Source organism: Phocoena sinus, chromosome 12 (assembly GCF_008692025.1).
Source record: "Phocoena sinus isolate mPhoSin1 chromosome 12, mPhoSin1.pri, whole genome shotgun sequence".
Taxonomy (NCBI): domain Eukaryota; kingdom Metazoa; phylum Chordata; class Mammalia; order Artiodactyla; family Phocoenidae; genus Phocoena; species Phocoena sinus.
The window spans coordinates 54,647,535-54,669,963 of record NC_045774.1 but is presented as its reverse complement, the minus strand read 5'-3'; the positions used below and the strand labels follow the sequence as shown (position 1 = coordinate 54,669,963).

At 38.3% G+C, this 22,429-nt stretch overlaps 1 pseudogene; it reads left to right on the top strand.

Annotated features, from left to right (window-relative positions):
* The first annotated feature begins 19,311 nt into the window (after nt 1-19,311).
* Nucleotides 19,312-20,281, top strand: LOC116763495 (annotated as a pseudogene).
* The last annotated feature ends 2,148 nt before the right edge of the window (nt 20,282-22,429 follow it).

Below are 22,429 nucleotides of genomic sequence, written 5' to 3'. Positions count from 1 at the left end.
GATGACTTTGACTAAGACTGTTTCTATAAGACACTGAAATAATTAGTTATTTCAGTATATTCATTGGTGAAATATATTCTGGGAAAAAGACTTATTTACAATATAATATTTAATTATAGAAATTATTTTAAACTATAGAAAATGTATAAATTCCTTGTAAGCTTTGTTATTATAATTGGTTCTTTTCCAAGTTGTATTCAGTTTTTTTAAAACCTGCTATGGGGCTTCCCTGGGGCACAGTGGTTAGGAATCTGCCTGCCAATGCAGGGGACACGGGTTCGAGCCCTGGTCTGGGAAGATCCCACATGCCGCGGAGCAACTGAGCCCGTGAGCCACAACTACTGAGCCTACGCTCTAAGCCTGTGCTCCGCAACGGGGGAGGCCGCGACAGTGAGAGGCCCGCGCAACGCGATGAAGAGCGGCCCCCGCTCGCCTCAACTGGAGAAAGCCCTCGCACAGAAACGAAGACCCAACACAGCCAAAAATTAATTAATTAAAAAAAAAAACCCTGCTATGGACTAAAGCAGCAAAGAAATATGGAAAAAATTGTATAGGTTTGGTGGTAGTCCATGTGGTTTTTCTTCTTTTCTTTAATTTCCTTTATAAGGCAGTCTTGCAATTTAAAAAATGAGCAAATAAAAATGCCCCATATGTTTTAACTTCAATTTGCAAATACACTTTTTGAAAAGTCAGAATTTGTAGCCAACTTTTTCTAAATCAAATCACTCATCTTTCAAAGTAAGCCACTTCTCTAGACAATCTAAAACCTAGCACTTTTGCCACTTTCACTGTCAGCAAATGCTTCTACAGAAATGCTGTGAACATTCGTTGGGTTTATTTTTTTGTAAGTTTTATGAAGTTGTTTAAGTGACAGAGTATTTCAACTTATGGGTGAGTGTTCTATAGGATTTAATGTGTATAAACCACAGCCAGAGATATCACCGTTTGGTATTCTAAATTGCCGACTTCCTCCTCCAGCACAAAAGGACACATTTTTCTCGCACATTAATGAACTTTTAGAGTAGCGATAGCACTCCAGGTGGTGTGGTTATCCGTGGATAATCACCCCCCAGAGAATGCCTCCACCTCTCAGAGGTGGTGATCACCAGAAGCATTGCGCCCTCCTGCTTACGTGCATGCTGATGGCAGCAACCAGAAACACTTGTAAGACGTGAGCTGCATACAAAATTGCTGTGCTTTGCCCATTTGTTAATTATAAGAGCCACTAACACTACTGGCAAGGCTGTGTACACTTTTACACAGTCATCATAATTAGCAAATTTTAGTATATGGTTTTGTGTTGCCACACCATCAATGAAAGTTCATTTTCTGACATGTGTAGCAGAGGCAATATGTTCCACATAAGTTATTTCTGGAATTGCATTACTTACTGTAATAGAGTCCTGTCACGTAGTTCTATTGCACCAACTTTACCTGCCCTGCTGCAGCTGTCTGGGCTATGTCCATTTTTTTTTTTTTTTGCGGTACGCGGGCCTCTCACTGCTGTGGCCTCTCCCGTTGCTGAGCACAGGCTCCGGACGCGCAGGCTCAGTGGCCATGGCTCACGGGCCCAGCCGCTCCGCGGCATGTGGGATCTTCCCGGACCGGGGCACGAACCGTGTCCCCTGCATCGGCAGGCGCACTCTCAACCACTGCGCCACCAGGGAAGCCCTGTGTCCATTTTTATACCTTTTCCAGCATGCACAAAATAAGGTGATGGGGTGGGGAAGAGAATTTTTTTGGAATTTAGTTTATTGACCAATATGCACAAATCTAAATTTGCTTTTCTGGAGATAGTTTAAATACTAATGCATCGGTCTTCTAAACCTCTTGGTTTATTTAGGACATATACTTGACATAACTGGCCTTCTGAAAACCAAAACACTTTGTATATTTCCTTGCATGATTTACTTAATAACTAAAAAACAACCTCTGGGTGATATCAAATGTTTACTTTTTAAGAGAGAAGTATGTCCATTTCCTATTGTTCACCACTCTATAAAACATGCTTTGAGGAGAAACATTTTCTCATGGAAGGAGAAACATTTTCCTTAAGAAATAAAGGACAGAAAGTTGAAACAGTTTCTTTCCTTCACTTAATTCCACATTGAATTTGCACAAGTATTTCAAGGACAGAATTGGGGCTTGAAAATGGAAACTGAAAAAATGATAAGTCACTTAGAATCTGACAGAAAAATTAGAGTACACTTGAGTGATGCTAAAGAAAGCAATGCACAGGAAGCATAACAAGAAGCAGAGCCTTCTTTAACTGCAAGGCGAAAAAAATTCCAACTATTGCCAAATTTAATTTCTTTCCCAGAATTTAACTAACTGCCTAAGATTTGACATGCTACATCAGTGCATTACGAAAATCAGTCACAATTACTATCAAATGCAGGATGTTCTGCTCTAAAAAGCTTTTGAATTAGATCTATTTCAAAAATTAGCAAGGAAACTGACCTAGCACATGTTTATAGCAAGGAATATACTGTTTGAAATAAATCTTTTGCCATCATATTCTTCACATTCGTCTGGGGAATTGAATGTGCAAATTCATTCACTTCTAATCAGTTTCAACACAAATCGAAATCCCAAAATTAGCAGAAAAGGGCAAGGACAATAGGAGTAACTAACATACGCATTTTCACTTTTCATAAGATGGTTAAAATTATAATAATTATTATCTAACAGAAATGCAATGAATATTGTCCTTTTAAGTGTGTTCAATAGTAATTGTAACATAAGAAAATGGTACATATGTATACATATTCAAAATTATCTATAATATATAGGATAGACAGATATATGAGATCGATGAGAGATAGATAGATAGGTAGATAGATGATAGATCAATGGATATAGATAAACAAACTATGTTTTCTCAAGGCAAAAGGCCTGCAACTTAATTACAAAGAATGGAATGTAGATCAGCATGTCAAGTATTTATGTAGATGCATAAAAAAGATGCATAAGTTTACATAGCATCTTTTTCTAAAATAAAATCAAATTCATCACTGATTTGTGTTCTTTTTCTAAAGTCTAATTGAAACGATGTGATTTTATTACATATATTCCCACTCTATTAACCCAAATTTTCTATCTTTAATTAAAAGTTTCTAAAGTACTTGCTACTTCCTTGGGGAATGGGCCAGAGGTCCATTTTCTAACTAGAATGCTTCATCTGCCAGGAGAAGTGTGGAAAGATCCAATCACTAAAACCATTATAACTAGAAATTAGAATGCCCATTATTCATATAAATAGAACCACCAGCTCATAGATGACTTTCAAGTCCATTATCATAGCATCTGAAGAGCTCATGATTCCAGGGAGGAAGCCAAATCTTAAAAATATACCTCCTGGAGAGTGCTTGACAGAATAACCTTTGTGAAATAATAGAATAAAGAATTACAATCATTTTTTTCCGAATGTCATGGTTCAAAAGAAAGATGTGACAGTGGGATAGACTGCTCCTGAGACTTGGAAGGTGACATTAACTCTCTCACAAGCATATCAGTTCATCAGAGAGCAAAAGGTATTCCTATCTGAGATTAGCTGCAGAGACCTTGGTGCAATGAATTATTAGCTTTAGCCCATTTCCGGTGGTCTCCATCACATCATAAAATTTTGCATTAATTAAGACCTTTATTTTTAGACTGATCTGAGGACCTAAGGAATAAACACACAGACAGACACACACACTGAACTATCAGCCTTATAGACACAACACTGAACGAAGTGTTACTGCTGTAAACATGGCTGCTCTTGGGTTGTCTTACATTCTAAGTCCGTATGTTTATGTTACTGTATGAGGTCTTAAAGGACTGGAATCCCTTCTATATGTGCCTCTATAAAGCATCAGCAAAACATCACATATGTTAGCAAATGAATTTTGATAGTGATGACGGCTCTTTTAAGAAAATCTTCCCTAACCCACTCAGTTCGGTTGAAATGCTCCTCTGTGCTGTCACAATGCCTAGAGAATATATCAGTCACTGCTCTTACAAAAGTCTTGTGTGTTGAGACACCTGCCTCTTTTTCTGGATTCTAACCACTTTGAGGACACAAATTATGTCTTACTCATTTCTAGATTTCCAGCACCTAGTGTGCAGCCCATCATTTGTGCTTAATACATGTCGGTTTAATTGGCTGTTTATTTCATCTGCCTCTTCCATGATGTTGCCTTCCCTAATACCTATCTACCTTCAGCTTTTACAAAGAGAAGTTAGGATGAATTCACATAGACACTTGAGTTTTGTGGATCATTCTTTCTATTAGAAATAAACTGCAAATATGGCTCTCTTGCAAGGTCAGGAGCAGTTGAAAGAAGCAATGGAAGGAGAAAGTCTCTGGATCACCATCAAGGCAGTAACTGTGACTACAACCAGGAAGCAGCACATGATTCCAAAAAAGCCACACTTCAGATAGAAGATCTACAGCCAGCCACTAATGACACCCAGAGTTACATACAGAAGGTCAGGCACACTGTTCTTCTACCTTCTATTTTCCTTATCTTGAATTTTGGTCCATCTTCTGACCCCCCTACATCAATGGGATAGTGGAGCCAATGGTTACATCTACTCTTCAAAATCATAACAGCTTTCTCCAGAGAACGCAGGTGAGGACGGCTGGTAAAGGGAAGAGGAACACCACACATGACTCTGATATAGTCACTGACAATATTGTTGCCTCTTTTCATTAAGGATCCTAGAAGAAAGGATTGTGGAGTGGATATGCGTCATTTATAGTAAGGTATACAACTGTACCCTACATATACGGCTGAAGTCCTTCATTCTCTACCTCATTATAATATGCAAATTATAGCCTCAGAGAGTAAGAATGATTCTGGGGGTGGGTCTTTATAATTTCCCCTATCCCTAATACAGTACCCTACGTGCCATGTACCCTGAGTCCTGGATGTCTGTGCCAGTAAACACTTCCCGGATGTATTTATTATTACCTCACATTCCATTGAGGCAGACACAGAAGTATTATTTATAGTTTGGAAACCTCGACACAGAAATGTGAAAGGACTCCTCCCAGCTTGGGTGACCTCCATCGTTACACTGCTTAACTGCAGACCATAAAATACGTGGATGAATAGAATTGAAAGCATCTTAACATGGATTGGCTTCAGGGGATCCAGTAATGTACTGAAGTCATACAAAACCTTACCCCTATGTGTAGTTCTCTTTTTTCTGGCTAAAAATTCTCAGTATTATCAGATTCTAAAAAGGAACTATGCCCAAAACATTAATAACTAAGAAAATGGATACAACATAAAGGAGATTCTTCACTCAGTCCTACAGTCAAATATTTTCTAAGGGTTCCTTCCATAAAAATATCTCTTTTATTCCGAGGGGAATACATGGTGAATGTGACAGCTACGACTCCCCCAGAGGTTTACAGCCTAGTAGGAAAAAATGGAACATACAAAAATGACCAGAAACAAGGTTTTATGTGAGAGGTACAAATGTCCCATGAAATTTCAGAAGAGGGGCATCCCTTTTGTTTGGATACTTAGTGTGCAAAACAGCATTCAAGCCCAGCCTTTACATTATAAGATTTCTATAGACAGAGACAGGAGCGAGGAAGAGGGAGATGAGCAGCCTTCACACTCAAAGAGTCAAATAACAAAAGTAAGGAGGTTGGAAAGAAATAACTTTGAAAATTCAAAAGACATTGGAGGAAATTAGTTTGCCGACAGCTTTTGTGCAATGGCAATAGAAAATAATTTTGGAAATACAGGTGGTAACTCTGAATATGAGGGGAAATTTTTGGACTGTAATATGTAAAACAAAAAGAGTCATGAAGGGCCTTGGAGCCAGAAAGTGGCACTATTAACGCAATATTTTAGGAAGAATAATCCTTGACAACTATGCAGAAGGCACTGTTGAGGGGAGTAAGGTCTAGAGGAAAAAAGACCAGTGCAAGGTTGGGGCAATACCAATATGAACTGTCACTGCTAATACCACTGGCAGAAGGATGGATAAGGGAGAATTTGTGACCAAGAAATTAACAGGACAGTATGATTGATTGGGTCTCTGTCCATAACACGGGGATAACAACGAGTAGCTACTTCGGAGTCTACGTATTTAAATGAGATAATCCATGAAAAAACTTAGAACACTGTTTGGTACATAGTAATAGTACAATAAGCATTAATTATTGTTATTACTGTCATTCAATACAAGAAGAATAGGGAGAAATCAAATCCTGCTGAAATTGGATCCTAGTTATCTGATATACTGTAAGAGCATTAAAAAATAGGGGGCATCAAAAGGAGAAGGAAGAGGTTTAGGGCAAAGGGAAGGGGTATACACGTGGAAACTAAAGACTGGTTACAGAAATATGGGGTTGTGGTGGACAAACTAGTCGGAGGACAAATAAAAGCAAGGTACTGCATGACAAATTCTGGGAGAAGACCCTGATTTCAGAATTATCCACCTAATAACAGTAACAAGCTATGGGAGTGGGTGAGATACCTAAAGAGAAAGTATGAAAAGCGGAGAGATACAATGAAAGGTCAGAACCACACAGAGTGCCCAAGTTTAGGGGACAAAAGAAGGAGGGCACTTAGAAAGGATGGAGAAGAACTAGAATGATGCTGTTTTCAGAAAGCCACAGAAGTGGAATTCATTAATTGATAGTTAAGGAGATCCTTCCAAGACTTCTGGACAGAAGAAAGAAAAGTCGATGAAGGTGATGAGGCTGAGGTAAATTAATATAATGCTTCTTCAGGATATTGGCAGAGAGGGTGCCCCCAGCAGGAAGTGGAGGTCAGATTGGATCTAGAGGAAATAGGGTGGTTTAAGGACTAGGAAATGCGAAGCCAAGTTTGATGTGAGACGGGGCTCAGGTGCAACACGGAAAGCCACGCAGACAGACCAGCCAAGGTAGCAAGCCCAAGAGGTTAGTCTAGGGCAGGATCCACAGAGATATTGTATAGAAAAACTGAAGCAAAATGGAAACAGTGCAGTTTAGTGCTTAATTCTAGAATTAAGCTACTCTTAACTCTAGAATCATACCGACTGCCTCATATTTGAGCTTTGCAACCTTGGGGAAGTTCCATCCATCTGGGCGTCTAACTCTCATCATGAGGAAAATAAAACCTACTGCACAATGTTGTTGCGATAAGAGATAAATGAGATAAAAGACATAAAGAGCTGATGCACATAAAGCACTCAGTACAATAACCGGCACTTAAAGATGTTAGCAATTACTATTGACAGTGGCTAAGAAGTTCTCCAATAGGCTAGACACCATAATTGCCGATGCCCTTTAGTAGAAACCCAAAGCTAAGACCAAGAGAGTCTACCTTGGGGATTAGATTCACCAGCCTGTTTGAGAAGGACCTTGCTAGCAGTGTGCCACATGGCCATTGTAGTTTAGGAAATGCAGAGCCATTCACATTGTTTTATCAATACAGTGACACGATTAAAATACATTTAAGAGTTAATTGTGAAGTAGTATTCAGAATGGTTTGGACAAAAGAATGCCTTGTTAAATTCATTTCCCATTGCTCATTTTTAGCAAAGAGAGCAGTGTGGTTATTTCAGTTGTCTCAACATTTGCTCCTGAGTGTTCACTCCCCATGGACTAACCCTTTCCTGTTATGCGTCATGGAGACCACTTCCACTGGGTATATACTTACGGGTGTTTTCTATTCTAATGATTCCCAGCCTGAATGTGGAACAGGAAAATATAATCTTCAATGCTACGTGTTATAAGGATTTAAAATGGCTAAATTGTTGAATCATTGAAAGAATGAGAGAATGGCTGTAGATCTTTCAGTTGTCACAGATACGTCCACTTTACTTAACTCCATCATATTTAAAGCCAACTTATTGTGCATCAAGGATTGGAACAAAACACATGTAAAACACTATTGCTTTCCAGAAATGACAAGAATATCCTACAAGTGAAAACCCAGCCTTTGACCCCTCCCCCCACTTTCCCTTCCCTGTGTGTCTAGAGGCTCACCACATGCCAACGATGCTGCAAACCAATCTCACATTTGCTAAAAATAATTGCTTTTCTTCTACATCTGTTCAGGCATGATGCTCTGAAATAAGGTACAAAGCGCAGCAGCTTCAATTAACAAATGCAACTACAATATTCTTCAATTCTACATAGATTCATTTTTACCCCAAGGATTTTAGAACACATCAGAAAAGTTGAATATTATTCCTCTAACATCTGTCAGCAAAACCAAAATCATATAGTGAGATTCACACAAATCACAGCAAACCTGCCATCCCCCAGCAAGAGTCAAATATCCACCCTATGCTACAGCCTTCAAAATATTGAGATAATTGATGGACAGTCTTCTTTTCTTGTCTCATCACCAAGGTTTCACTTCACAACAATACCACATGATGAGTCCACTTTTTTTGATGCTAATGTGTGAATACTGTTGTCATAATTTAGTATGCAGCGTGCTGGTCTGAATCGACATGTTTGTAAGGGATTCTATCGTGTCAAACAGAGGAGAAGGGAAAAATCTGACAGCAGGTATTTGTCAGATATGGCCAAATCTCTGCTGGACACTGCTTTCACTGCACAGTCCCTGAAGCATATAAAACTTATCCCACTTTTATAAAGCCATGCATGCATGAAACTGAGGGTAGAATTTCAAGCAGGAATTGATGACTTAGTAAAAATGTGCGTAATTTCCCCATATAAAAGAGAAATGGAAGGCACACCAAGAAAACATTGTTCCTGGGTGAGGTGATTAAAAATTCAAGAGCCCCCTTTGAAGTCAAAACCTCACAAAGCTCATCAAATCTGTTTAAAGGTAGACATCTGCAATAAAGAAAATTACACAGGAGAATTAAGCAGCGGTAAAGGAGGTGCTGTGGTGCTTCTATTTGTCTACATTTAGTTCAGAAAAACTACTAAAGCCAAGTGGAAACAGGTAGATTTACTTGGCAGATTAGCAAATACGTGTGCTTTTCAAAGAAGGGCAATAGTTGCAACCATTCTTATGGGAATGCTGTCTTTAAAGAAAAATTTTCAGTTTATTTTATACCCAAAATTCTATGGTTGGGTAATTAGACCTTCTGTTTTTTGGATTTTTTTTTTTTTTTTGAAGTCCCACTTGTTAATAAGCTATTATTGGACCCTGGAAAAATGCTGACATGTTTATAACTGAAACTAGGGCAGAACAATTTCAAACAAAAGAAATAAGATCAATTTACAATGGGATGAAGAAACTCGTCACAGATTTCAGTACAGAAAGTGGCTCACTTAAAATATGATTTTAGCTATTTCAATAATAGGATTACTTGTCAGATCACACAATTTACATTCTTACCAACAGTGTACAAGCGTTCCCTTTTCTCCACATCCTCACAAGCATTTGTTATCTCTTTCTTACCTTGTTGATAATAGCCATTCTAACAGGTATAAGGTGATATCTCATTGTGGCTTTGATTTGCATTTCCCTGATGATTAGTGATGTTGTATATCTTCTTATGTACCTGTTGTCCATTTGTATGTCTTCTTTGGAAAAATGTGCATTCAGATTCTCTGCCCATTTTTAAATCAGATTGTTTGGTTTTTTTGCTTAGTGAGTTGTATGAGGTCTTTATATCTATTTTTTTTAAATAAAAAAGATGACAGAAAAATTCAGTAATCTGATGATCACTTGATCGTGTCAACTTTTCTTCACGGTAGAAGTTTCTATCAAGGCTATTAAGAACATTTAAGTAAGATGACCGTAAACTGAGGGACTTTTACGAGTAAAAGGCGGTGTCATTAGTAATTACACCAGTGTAACAGACATAAACCCAAACTGCTAGACATTTGAGATGTGGGGTCACTTATAACAGTGGCTTAAAAAGTAAAAATTTTTTGAGGGGCATGGGCAGGAGAAGGATGGTAATAAAGAGTCCAGAAAAATGAAACAGAAAACTTCAGGATAAATCTAGCCTACTTCACAAGTTTGTTTACAACCAATTCTATGAGTAATTGTCTCTCATAGCAATAATTTCTAGCAAGCTCATATCTCTTGTGAATTAAAATATTTCACAATTATGTGAAAATTAAGTTTCCTAATTAGCCATATTCTATACCTTAATTAGGCAGAAGATAGGCTGAACCAGTTCTGATTCTTTGTTTTCAAAAGAAACAGACTCCAATAATCTTCAGAAAATTCTAAAAGGGAAAGAGACCATTTCTCTTGCTTCAAGAAGGGGAAGTATCAGTGCAGTACCAGAGGCTTTTGTGGCAGGAATGCACAGAAATGTTACCATTAGGTGACTTCATTCCCACCATCTTCCATCCTTCCTTACCTTTCTCGAGTTCAATTCCCAGGTGAGGGAGATTCTGATTGTCTCAATTTGGGTCAACCTTCTCCTAATGTGGTCAAGGGAGTGCAGTCACTCACTGCAAGTCTACCAGAGCAATCGCTGAGCAAATGAACCCATGAGATTCACTACATATGATTTAAATCGTTCTTATTATTGATAAATAAGCAAATCCTATAAATGGAATGCTGATTTGCATTCCCATCCTACAACCACTGGACAATACTATGCCTCTGATTTAACATCTGGTGCTCCAAATCTCAGAGTAGCTGCACTTCAGTCAGGGCCTCTTTAATAGATAAGAACTGCATCAAAATACAACTAATACATTTGGAGATATCTGATGTTTAGCCACCATAGACACCAGGATCAGACAGGTGCTCTGGAAAGTATATCTCCAAATGATCTTACAGACTGACATACTCTTCTTTGGAAAAAAAGATCCAACTCCTTTTAATACTGATTAAATAAACTACAGCTGCTAGAAGAACACAAGAAAGAAACAATGATGAGAGGAGCCAATGGGAAGATTTGATTCCCCAGTAACATGAGTTAAACTCATCAGCTATTCATTGCTCCAGTTGATACAAAAATACCTACTCTATTCCAGCAGTCAGTTGTAGATAACAGTCAAACACACCTTTTCCATAGTGACAGAGAACCACTGAAGCTGTTCCTATACTATAAGGATTTCCATAAACTTATTTTTACTCCAAAATGATGATGACTTGCCAGAAATCAAAAGCAAAAACTTCAAAATTGCACCTTCACTTTAGTTATTAAACACATTTGAAATTCAATTATCCATAGCATCAATTTGTAATCAGCCATTTGCATCTTTAACAAATTAAGGTAAGGTCTCCACACCATTTATTTAAATGTATGTGCATGCACCTAATTCTTATTGACTTATTGCTCACTTCTTGTACTGTATTTTCTTCTACATAAAAAAAATAATTTCATACTCACAGCATAAGTCAGTTGGAGGCCTGTTCAGGAAAGTAAAATAGTTTTAAAATGTACAATGCCCAGAAGCAAGGTTAAATAAGATTGGGCTGTGTGCTGGGAGATGTTAGTGTTATGACCTGATGATTTCAGGCTCCAGAGAAATACCCAGGTCAAATTTCTAGCTGGCTAAAGAACAACATTAGCATTGATTGTAGCACTGGCTGCAAGCCTTCTGCCCTGCCTTGTGGCTAGAAATTGGATCCTTGGTGGCAAGACTGACAATAAAGAAAAAAGAAAAATTATAAATGCCGAAATAATACAGAATGTTGATTTAACCTTTTGGACAACTGAAAACACATCAGAGGCTTGAACATTTGTATGATGTGAAGCTTGAATAATTTTTAGAGCCTCCAAATCTGTCCTAAAAAGAGTCTCATAAAAACAGAACTTCTGGGGACAAAGTCAAAATGGCATACCAGGAGGACGTGGAATTCACGTCTCTGCACAACTAGGGCACCTACCAGGCACGAGTGGGGGACCACAGACACCTAAGGGGACGGGAGGAACACCCAGTGACCAGCTTGGGGGATCTTGGTTCCCAGGCCAGAGGCTGAGCCTGAGCTCCTGTGGTGGGAGCTCTGAGTCCAAACCGCTGGAGTGACAGAGAACCTCAGACCCCAGGGACTATTAATCAGAGTAAGGCCTCCCAGAGGTCCTCATCTCAGCACCAAGACCTGGTTCTATCCAACTGCCTGCAAACTTCAGTGCTGCACGTCTCAGGCCAAACAACCAGTAAGACAGGAATACAGGACTACCCATCAAAAAAAAAAAAAAAAAAAAATGAAATGACAAAAAAATATGCTATAGGGCTTCCCTGGTGGTGCAGTGGTTGAGAGTCCTCCTGCCGATGCAGGGGACACGGATTTGTGCCCCGGTCCGGGAAGATCCCACATGCCGTGGAGTGGTTGGGCCCGTGAGCCATGGCTGCTGAGCCTGCGCATCCAGAGCCTGTGCTCCGCAACGGGAGAGGCCACAACAGTGAGAGGCCCACGTACCGCAAAAAAAAAAAAAAAAAATGTTATAGACAAAGGAGCAAGGTAAAAACCTACAAGACCAAATAAATGAAGATGAAATAGGCAACCCACCTGAAAAAGAATTCAGAGTAAGTATAGTAAAGATGATCCAACATCTCACAGACAGAATGGAGAAAACACAAGAAACATTTAACAAGCATCTAGAAGAACTAAAGAGAAAACAAACAGTGATGAGCAACAAAACTACTGAAATTAGAAATATCTTAGAAGAAATCAATAGCAGAATAACTGAGGAAGAAGTACTGATAAATGAGCTGGAAGATAAAATGGTGGATTAACTGCCAGGGAGAGAATAAAGAAAAAAGAATGAAAAGAATTGAGGAGAGTCTCAAGGACACCTGGGAACACATTAAATGCACCAACATTCAAATTATAAGGGTCCCAGAAGAAGAGAAAAAGAAAGGGTCTGAGAAAATATTTCAAGAGATTATAGTAGAAAACTTCCCTAACATGGGGAAGGAAATAGTCAATCAAGTCAGGAAGCACAGAGAGTCCCATACAGGATAAATCCAAAGAGAAACATGCTGAGACACATATTAATCAAACTGTCAAAAATTAAATACAACGACCAACTATTAAAAGCAGCAAGGGAAAAGCAACAAACAACATACAATGGAATCTTCATAAGCTTAACAGCTGACCTTTCAGCAGAAACTCTGCAAGCCAGAAGAGCGTGGCAGGACATGTTAAAAGTGATGAAAGGGAAAAACCTACAACCAAGATTACTCTACCCAGTAAGGGTCTCATGCAGATTCGATGGAGAAATTAAAATCTTTACAGACAAACAAAAGTTAAGAGAACTCAGCACCACCAAACCAGCTTTACAACAAATGCTAAAGGAACCTCTCTAAGCAGGAAACACAAGAGAAAGAAAAGACCTACAATAACAAACCCAAAACAATTAAGAAAATGGTAATAGGAACATACATATCAATAATTACCTTAAATGTAAATGGGTTAAATGCCCCAAACAAAAGACAAAGACTGGCTAAATGGATACAAAAACAAGACCTGTACATATACTGTCTATAAGAGACCAACTTCAGACCTAGGGACACATACAGACTGAAAGTGAGGGGATGGAAAAAGATATTCCATGCAAATAGAAATCAAAAGAAAGTTGGAGTAGCAATTCTCACATCAGACAAAATAGACTTTAAAATAAAGACTATTACAAGAGACAAAGAAGGACACTACATAATGATCAAGGGATCAATCCAAGAAGAAGATATAACAATTGTAAGTATTTATGCACCCAACACAGGAGCACCTCAATACATAAGGCAAATGTTAACAGTCATAAAAGGGAAAATCGACAGTAACACAGTCATAGTAGGGGATTTTAACACCCCACTTTCACCAGTGGACAGATCATGCAAAATGAAAATAAATAAGAAAACACAAGCTTTAGATGACACATTAAACAAAACGGACTTAACTGATATTTATATGACATTCCATCCAAAAACAACAGAACACACTTTCTTTTCAAGTGCTCATGAAACATTCTCCAGGATAGATCATATGTTGGGTCACAAATCAATCCTCAGTAAATTTAAGAAAATTAAAACTGTATCAAGTATCTTTTCCGACCACAACGCTATGAGACTAGATATCGATTACAGGAAAAAAACTGTAAAAAATACAAGCAAATGGAGACTAAACAAAATGCTACTAAATAACCAAGAGATCACTGAAGAAATCAAAGAGGAAATCAAAAAGTACCTAGAAAAAAATGACAATGAAAACACAATGACACAAACCTATGGGATGCAGCAAAAGCAGTTCTAAGAGAGAAGTTTATAGTAACACATCCTACCTCAAGAAACAAGAAACATCTCAAATAAACAACTTAACCTTACAGCAAAAGCAATTAGAGAAAGAAGAACAAAAAAAGAAAACCCAAAGTTAGCAGAAGGAAAGAAATCATAAAGATCAGATCAGAAATAAATGAAAAAGAAATGAAGAAAACAATAGCAAAGATCAATAAAACAGAAAGCTGGTTCTTTGAGAAGATAAACAAAATTGATAAATCATTAGCCAGACTCATCAAGAAAAAAAGGGAGAAGACTCAAATCTATAGAATTTGAAATGAAAAAGGAGAAGTAACAACTGACACTGCAGAAATACAAAAGATCATGAGAGATTACTACAAGCACCCATACGCCAATAAAATGGACAACCTGGAAGAAATGGACAAATTCTTAGAAAAGCACAACCTTCCGAGACTGCATCAGGAAGAAATAGAAAATATAAACAGACTGATCACAAGCACTGAAACTGAGACTGTGATTTAAAAACTTCCAATAAACAAAAGCCCAGGATCACATGGCTTTACAGGCAAATTCTATCAAATGTTTAGAAAAGAGCTAACACCCATCTTTCTCAAACTCTTCCAAAATATAGCAGAGGGAGGAACACTCCAAAACTCATTCTACGAGGTCACCATCACTCTGATACCAAAAGCAGACAAAGATGTCACAAAGAAAGAAAACTACAGGCCAATACCTCTGATGAAGATAGATGCAAAAATCCTCAACAAAATAGTAGCAAACAGAATCCAACAGCACATGAAAAGGTTCATACACCATGGTCAAGTGGGGTTTATCCCAGGAATGCAAGGATTCTTCAATATACACAAATCAATCAATGTGATACACCATATTAACAAACTGAAGGAGAAAAACCATATGATCACCACAATAAAAGCAGAAGAAGCTCTTGGCAAAATTCAAAACCCATTTATGATCAAATCTCTCCAGAAAGTGGCATAGAGGGAACCTACGTCAACATAACAAAGGCCATATATGACAAACCCACAGCCAACACTGTTCTCAATGGTGAAAAACTAAAAAACATTTCCTCTAAGATCAGGAACAGAACAAGATTGCCCACTCGCACCACTGTTACTCAACATAGTTTTGGAAGTTTTAGCCAGAGCAATCAGAGAAGAAGAACAAATAAAAGGAATCCAAATCAGAAAAGAAGAAGTAAAACTGCCACTGTTTGCAGATAGCATGATACTATACATAGAGAATCCTAAAGATGCTACCAGAACACTACTAGAGCTAATCAATGAATTTGGTAAAGTAGCAGGATACAAAATTAATGCACAGAAATCTCTGGCATTCCCACACACTAATGATGAAATATCTGAAGGAGAAATTAAGGAAACACTCCCATTTACCACTGCAACAAAAAGAATAAAATACCTAGGAATGAAGCTACCTAAGGAGACAAAAGACCTGTATGCAGAAAACTATAAGACACTGATGAAAGAAATTAAAGATGATACAAACAGATGGAGAGATATACCATGTTCTTGGATTGGAAGAATCAACATTGTGAAAATGACTATACTACTCCAAGCAATATACAGATTAAATGCAATCCCTATCAAACTACCACTGGCATTTTTCACAGAACTAGAACAAAAAATTGCAGTTTGTATGGAAACACAGAAGACCCCGAATACCCAAAGCAATCTTGAGAAAGAAAAACGGATATAGAGGAATCAGGCTCCCTGACTGCAGACTATATTACAAAGCTACAGTAACCAAGACAGTATGGTACTGGCACAAAAACAGAAATATAGCTCAATGGAACAAGATGGAAAGTCCAGAGATAAACCCATACACCTTATCTTTGATAAAGGAGGCAAGAATATTCAGTGGAGAAAATACAGCCTCTTCAATAAGTGGTGCTGGGAAAACTGGACAGCTACATGTAAAAGAATGAAATTAGAACACTTCCTAACACCATAAACAAAAGTAAACTATTAAGACTTAAATGTAAGGCCAGACACTATAAAACTCTTAGAGGAAAACATAGGCAGAACGCTCTATGACATAAATCAAGCAAGATCCTTTTTGATCCACCTCCTAGAGAAATGGAAATAAAAACAAAAAGAAACAAATGGGACCTAATGAAACTTCAAAGCTTTTGCACAGCAAAGGAAACCATAAACAAGACGAAAAGACAACCCTCAGAATGGAAGAAAATATTTGTGAACGAAGCATCTGACAAAGGATTAATCTCCAAAATATAGAAGCAGCTCGTGCAGCTCAATATCAAAAAAACAAACAACCCAATCCAAAAATGGGCAGAAGACCTAAATAGACATTTCTCCAAAGAAGATATACAGATTGCCAACAAACACATGAAAAGATGCTCAACATCACTAATCATTAGAGAAATGCAAATCAAAACTACAATGAAGTATCACCTCACACTGGTCAGAATGGCCATCATCAAAAAATCTCCAAACAAGAAATGCTGGAGAGGGTGTGGAGAAAAGGGAACCTTCTTGCACTGTTGGTAGGAATGTAAGTTGATACAGCCACTATGGAGAACAGTATGGAGGTTCCTTCAAAAACTACAAATAGAACTACCATATGACCCAGCAATCCCACTACTGGGCATATACCCTGAGAAAACCATAATTCAAAAAGAGTCATGGGGCTTCCCTGGTGGCACAGTAGTTAAGAATCCACCTGCCAATGGAGGGGACACGGTTTCAGGCCCTGGTCCGGGAAGATTCCACATGCCGTGGAGCAACTAAGCCTGTGCACCACAACTACTGAGCCTGCACTGTAGAGCCCGCAAGCCACACCTACTGAAGCCCACGTGCCTAGACCCCATGCTCCACAGCAAGAGAAGCCAGTGCAATGAGAAGCCCATGCACCACAATGAAGAGTAGCCCCCACTTGCCACAACTAGAGAAAGTCCACTCACAAAAAACGAAGACCCAACATAGCCAAAAATAAACTAATTAATTAATTAATTAAAAAGAGTCATGCACCTCAATGTTCACTGCAGCTCTATTTACAATAGCCAGGACATGGAAGCAACCTAAGTGTCTATCAACAGATGAATGGATAAAGAAGATGTGGCACATATATACAACGGAATATTACTCAGCTATAAAAAAATGAAACTGAGTTATTTGTAGTGAGGTGGATGGACCTAGAGTCTGTCCTACAGAGTGAAGTAATTCAGAAAGAGAAAAACAAATACCATATGCTAACACATATATATGGAGTCTAAAAAAAAACGGTACTGATGAACCTAGGGGCAGGACAGGAATAAAGACGCAGATGTAGAGAATGGACTTGAGGACATGGGGAGGGGGAAGGGTAAGCTGGGATGAAGTGAGAGAATAACATTGTCATATATACACTACCAAATGTAAAATAGATAGCTAGTGGGAAGCAGCTGCATACCCCAGGGAGATCAGCTCGGTGCTCTATGACCACCTAGAGCGGTGGGATAAGGAGGGTGGGCGGGAGACGCAAGCGAGGGGATATGGGGATATAAGTATGCATATAGCTGATTCACTTTGTTATAAAGCAGAAACTAACACACCACTGTAAAGCAATTATACTCCAATAAAGATGTTAAAAAAAAACAAACAGTACTTCTTATGTAATTTTTGGTACTTAATTTATTATTGTTCTAAAATATCACCAGAGAAGCTGTCTTCACGTAACAGTTTCTTTGTTGTATGTGATACAATAAGAAGCCTGAGAAAACCAAATTAAAAAAAATATAAAAAACAGAGTAAGGAAATTTTAGAACTCTGAGAAGTTTCAGATCAAGACAATTTTGTGTCTGAAATTCAATCTTGAACATATGCATCCCTTTATATCCAAAAGAATCCCCTTTTATACACTGTCCTTTTTTTCTCTCATCTTTTCTCACTTTTCTTCTCCCATCATCCTTCAAATGAAAACATCACTATAAAACAATTCTCGGGCTTCCCTGGTGGCGCAGTGGTTGGGAGTCCGCCTGCCGATGCAGGGGACGCGGGTTCGTGCCCCGGTTCCGGAGGATCCCACGTGTCGCGGAGCGGCTGGGCCCGTGGGCCATGGCCGCTGAGCCTGCACGTCCGGAGCCTGTGTTCCGCAATGGGATAGGCCGCAGCGGTGAGAGGCCCGCGTACAGCAAAAAAAAAAAAAAAAAAAAAAAAAAAATTCTCAGTTTCCCTCTGCCCTTAAACTCTAAGGTAGCACAGGATTTTTCTCTGAAATGTTACACTCTGGACATCTGAGAAATGTATAAAGCAAAATGATGCTTTTCAATCACTGTAACTAAAGTAAATAAAGTGCATAGAACCAAGGAGGCATACTTGTAAGACACTTAACAAAGACCCAGAAAAACCGAGTTCAAATTCCCAGTTTGTGACTTCCACATGTGTGACCTTGGACAAGTCAGTTTTCCTCTCTATTTCTCAGTACTCTCATTTGTAGAAATGCGATCATAATAATTTCACTAGCTTTCTTTGTTTGAGGAAAGTTGAATTTTAATATGTATCTCTAAGTATTACATAAAATGTGAGTGATATAAAAATGGGAACTGTAATTTAATCATACTATTGATAATTGTAATCCAAACCAGGCAAGCACTATAGTGGGCCAAAGTTAAGGCAAGTCAGAAGTGAACTCATGATCTCTCAGGCTCGTTATCATCAAATACGTTGAATGACAATACACATAGCATAAGATGCTATTTTGCAGACATCTCATTCAGTTCTTTGTGCCATCAACATTCATGTGCCACACGGCCTTCTAAATGCTAAATAAGCAAAAGATATGAACACAGCTCGGTCCACAAGCATCTTATGGTCTAATGGAAGAGTTCAACAGGTAATCTAACTACTGTGAAATTCAGTGATGCTATTATGGATGTCTGGCAGGCACAACTAGAACACCACAGAGCAGCCTCAAACCCAGTTTTGGGGGAGAAAAGGCTCCTTGAAAGAGATGGCTCCTAGCTTGCAAGAAGGAGAAGTGGACAGAGCAGTCAAGCAAATTCCAAGAAGGGGTGAGAGTTCAAGGCATAACCAGACACCTGCAGGTTTCGACATGGTTGGAAAGGAGAAAGGATGAGAAAAGCAAGAAGACAGGCCCAGAAAGTTTAGCAGGAGTCAAATCAGAAAGAGCATTTTGAGTGTTGGCCTTGTTCTCCGATTTTCTGTGTTTTTTTTTTTTTGCAGACGCCACCCTGCTCTCATCAGCCTCTGGCCTGCCATCTCCTTGAATCCTAACACCATGCCTTCAATTAAGTTGCAGAGTTGTGACGGAGAGATATTTGGAGTTGATGTTGAAATTGCGAAACAATCTGTGACTATTAAGACCACGTTGGAAGATTTAGGAATGGATGATGAAGGAGATGATGATCCAGTCCCCTTGCCAAATGTTAATGCAGCAATATTAAAAAAGGTCATTTAGTGGTGCACCCACCACAAGGATGACCCTCCTCCCCCTGAGGACGATGAGAACAAAGAAAAGCAAACAGATGATATCCCTGTTTGGGATCAAGAATTCCCGAAAGTTGACCAAGGAACACTTTTTGAGCTTATACTGGCAGCAAACTACTTAGACATCAAAGGTCTGCTTGATGTTACCTGCAAGACTGTTGCCAATATGATCAAGGGGAAAAACTCCTGAGGAGATTCGAAAGACATTCAATATCAAAAATGATTTTACTGAAGAAGAGGAAGCCCAGGTACGCAAAGAGAACCAGTGGTGTGAGGAGAAGTGAAATTTTGTGTCTAATGCTGTAACACTGTAAGGATTGTTCCAAATACTAGTTGCACTGCTTTGTTTATAATTGTTAATATTAGAAAAACAGTCCACAAATGCAACAGCAAATCAGTTGTATTAGCAGAATGTTGTCCTCATTGCATGTGTAGTTTCAGTACAGATTCCAAACGTATGACTCAGTTTCTTCTAGTATGATCAAAAGTTCTTTATTCTTTGCTCTGAATAAAATTGAACTGTGGGTTCTCTATAGAAAGTGGCATTTTGGGCATTCCCTCTTTTTGTAAAGCAATTTATGCCTAGTTTATTGTCCAGTTAACTTTAGTTTAGTGACTTTTAAAAGTTGGCATTGTAAATAAAACAACTTGCAAAAAATTTTCTGAAATAGAATTAACAACTTATTATCTTTATTCATGAGTTGGAAACTGGAAAAAGGCTAATTGAGGTAAATGTTATCAGAGTGGGGTTATCAGAATGTCTTCCAGCTTCCTGGAGTCCACTGGTATTGATTAACCTGTATGTAGCAGGGCTCCCTTAATTGGATCTGAGGACTTATTTTTGCATTTTTAATCCTCTCAGCTTTGAATATGTTGGCTAGAGGCTCATTTACTACTCAGTTTGTGGTTTGGGAGGAAACAGAATCAGACAGTTTGCTGGCTTTTCTATTAAAAGAGACACTTAACCCATGTGGTGTGTCATCTTTTTATAATCAGTAATCCTATGTGGGGAAAACCATAAACATTACTTGCATGTAAAAGATAACTTAACCTTTAACATTAAAATGTATGGCGTTACCCAGAAAGCATCAGTCACGAATGCAAGATACTTTCAATAAAAAGTAAGTTATGTAAAAAAAAAAAAAAGATCATATTAAAACTTCAAGATTTTATTCTCAGAAGCAGAGAATAGGGAGTTGTTAAAGAATTCTAAGAAGGGGTAAGACATAATAAGATTTTAGAAAGATGTGGCAACACTGTGGAACACTAGAGGACCATACCCTATATGGACACTTAATGCAGTGATGAAGGAAGAGACATGAGAAACTGATGCAGGGAATATGGTATTTAGGATAGAAAAAAGAGAGAGAGAGAAATTGGAGAGAGATTTATGAGCAAGGAACACCCATATTTGGCAATGGTTCAACATGGGAGAGAAGCAAAGAAAAGATTCAAGGGTGATTCCCACAAAGCTGCTTTACTAACTTAATCAGTGCTTTGCTAATCATGGCACCATCCATGGACCACAAGACCCAGGAGGAAGAATGGGATTGTTAGAGGGAGGGATGGTGGGGGTGGAGATCCTGGTTAAGAAGGGCAGGAGATGATAAGGTTCAGTTTGGAATACCTTCAACTTGTATTGGACGTATGAACACAAATTCCTAAAAGGCAAGTCTAGAGCTCAAGAGGAAAATGTGGATTTAAGATACAGATTCAGAAGTTGTCACAATAAAAATGGTAGAATAAATTATGGTGATAGATATAGTAGCACATAGAATGAGAAGGGGAAAGGGCTAGGGACATTAAGATAGAGTAAATCAGACAAAAGTAGAAGAAAATATGATGGGTATTGTCAGCAAGACAAAATCTGAGACAATCTAAATATCATATTTATTGTATATTACATTCTTGTCAGCTCAATGAAAATTTATATTAATGGGTTTTAACTGAATTATAGAGACCTCAATAAAATTATACTACCAGCAGCCAAAGTTCAGCATGATCTATAAAAAGAACACTAGAATGAGGGTCTCAGGCACCTACAAATTAGAACTATCTCTGCCTCTAACTCTTTAATAGAGAACTAGTTTCCTAAACTTCCTGAGTTTTAGGTTCTCAATATTCAAAGTAAGGAAATTCAACCATCTAAGTTCCCTTTCAACTGCAAAAATCGGTGATTCTACTATGCTATGCTATGCTTTCTCCTTAATGCTCAATCCCTTGTCCCATCAACTGTATAATCATTCAATGCTTTCTTCATTTATTCCCTCTTTATAAGAAATATTCATTGAGGACCTGTCATGTGCCTGGCATTCTTTAAAGTACACAGGACAAAGCAATAAACAAAACACCCAAAGTTCTTGCTCTCATGAACTAGTGGGGAGGAGAGATAATAAAGAAGAATAATATATGCAGGTGAGGAAAGGTGCTTTGAAGAAAAATAAAGTTTGGAAAGTAAAAGGGACCAGATTTTATAGAGAGTTGGCAGGAAGAGCTTTCTGATAATAGCATATTTGAACAAAGATCTGAAGTAAAGGAAAAAGTAAGCCATGCTTTTGTGGGAGAAGACAATTCTAGGCAGAGAAAAGAAAGTCCCTGCTGCTGAGGCATGCTTGGTCTCCTCAAAGAGTCACAAGAGATCAGATGTGGCTCGGGCAGGTGAAGAACACAGGAGCTTAGAGAGGTTGGATAAGTAATAGGAGGCCAGGAACACACTCAGAGATGTCAAATAGGCAGTTAAATATATGATTATGGACTAAGAATATATATATATGTTATGGATTGAATGTTTGTGTATCCCTAAAATTCATATATTAAAGCC